Below are 2,297 nucleotides of genomic sequence, written 5' to 3'. Positions count from 1 at the left end.
GAGGAGAGGAGAGGAGAGGAGAGGAGAGGAGAGGAGAGGAGAGGATGAAATAGTTTATCTTCACAAGCAGAAAAAAATGGACCAAGAGTTGTCAATCATCTACCATGTAGGACACTGAGGACCAAATCTGGAGGCTAGATTTTTAGAGCATTGACTTCAGTTGGTCTGGGAGAGAATGACAAGTTGAATTTGTTCTATCTCTCCTGTGGTGGGGTCACATGATGGTGTGCAAAGCAGGGATCATTCAGGGGGCAGCATGGATGTTTTGTCCATGAGAAATGCTTGAATTGGGCTGGTGAGATGGTTTTAAAAGTAAAGGCACTTACCTCCAAATAGGACAGCCTGAGTTAGATTCCCAGGATCCACATGGTAGGACATAACTGAGTCTTGCAAGCTGTCCTCCTGCCTCCACTTATTAGCCATGGTGCATGAACACACATGAATGCAACTTTAAGCAGATGAAATATTTGAGAGAATTTTTGAGTGTTTCCTTGAAGAAGACACCAGATGGGCATCTAAAACTCGTAAGTAGAAGGAATTTGGTAGAAGATGAAGCAGGTTTTCTGTAAGGCAGTTCCCTACACACTCAGACTATTCCCATTGCACCTCCTTTGTCGAAATGTCTTCCCAGATTTTTCTCATGGAAGGTGAGAAACCTGTCACCTAGACGCTTCATCATTTATGAATGAGTAGCCATCAATATAAAGATAATGCTGTTCAGGAGCTCTGTAATAGCGTGCTAAACTCTTCTGAATTTATTCTGTCTTTATATCTGTTCATTGGCTCTATGTCTTGTAAGAAATCTGTTCCTAAAAGATGAGAGAGATGTTGCCTTGAATTGTTCAGTAAATCTATTTGCTTATAATAACAAGATATAAAATAAAATGCCTATGTTTAAGAGAAATAAAGGAGATATCGGGAAAATGAGAGATGGAGAGGGAAGGGGTACAGGGGAAGTGCCTAACTCATCACATGGACTTAATTCCACTGTGTGGAACCTATACATGATACTCTAATGCAAGAAGGACTCTCAAATTGTGTAATTTTCTATCTTTTTAGTCTTGGATGTTTGAGTATATTCTGGCCCTGGATTTCAAAGGGCTTATCTCATCCAGTGGAATTAACACAGGAATGGAGTTGGGATGAGCTTCAGCAGCTTATTAGCTGTGTCATAGTAGGCTGTGCTGTCCCCACACTCACCCTGTGGGACAGAGACTCTAACTGTCACTTAAGAATACTTAAGCTAGGGGAGCCAAAAAGATGGCTCAACAGTTAAGAGCACTGGTTGTTCTTCTAGGAGACACAAGTCCAGGTCTAGGTACCCACATGGCAGCTCACAACCATCTGTAACTTCAGTTCAGGGGATTTCATACCCTCTATGGCCTCCATGGGCACTGCATGCATAGGCATTCGTGCAGGTAAATATTCACATAAATAACATAAAAATAAATATTAAAAAATTTACAGAATGACTAAGTCATACCAGAACTCAATAGCAGTGAATGAAACAACGAAGTCTTCATGACAAGTTTCAGACATAACATGAAAGCTCAATGGGTCTTGGAGATTTGGGGGATCAGAATATACACCCCGGATTGCACCCATAATTCGACTGTACCTCTCAGCTTTCCCCTAAACAGCAGTATGTGAATGATAATGAAGTGTATTTATGATCATCCACTTTGGGTACAATCAATAGAATCGCCAACCTTCAACCTAACACAAAATTCTACGAATTGTAAGTAAACACTGTATATGTAACCAAACAGTTTGGGTCCAAACAATGGAATCTCTATACTTCTGCTAAATGAGGTACCGACTTTTTTTAGAATCCCAACAATACTATTCAGAATAAAACATTTTGTCTATGGGCATAATTATTTGACAGCTAAACATAATGCAACTCTGTAAAATAAAATCACTTTAAAGAAAAAAGAACTCTGGTTTAGAGATTAGGACCGTTCAGGGTGGTGTAGTTGAGAAGAGCTGAGACAGCAGTCCTATTTTTTCCTACATTTCAAGAATACTGCTAAACTGATGAGTAGGGAAATCAACCTGGGAATAATATTCTTTTTTTTTGAAAAATTGAAATGAAGATAATTATAATCTCATATACAGCAAATGTCAATCTTTTCCTTCACTTAATTTCACGGGGAGCAAATTTTATCTTCTGATCATTCAGATGTTCACAACCCTCCTATACACTGGAATCACCATCTGCAGCATTCATCTCAAGAATATGAAGAATATTCTTCTAGGTCAACTTTCCAGGAGATGTTGAGATAGTTAACTTGCTC

Source organism: Mus pahari, chromosome 19, assembly GCF_900095145.1.
Source record: "Mus pahari chromosome 19, PAHARI_EIJ_v1.1, whole genome shotgun sequence".
Taxonomy (NCBI): Eukaryota; Metazoa; Chordata; class Mammalia; order Rodentia; family Muridae; genus Mus; species Mus pahari.
This window is presented reverse-complemented; position numbering follows the sequence as displayed.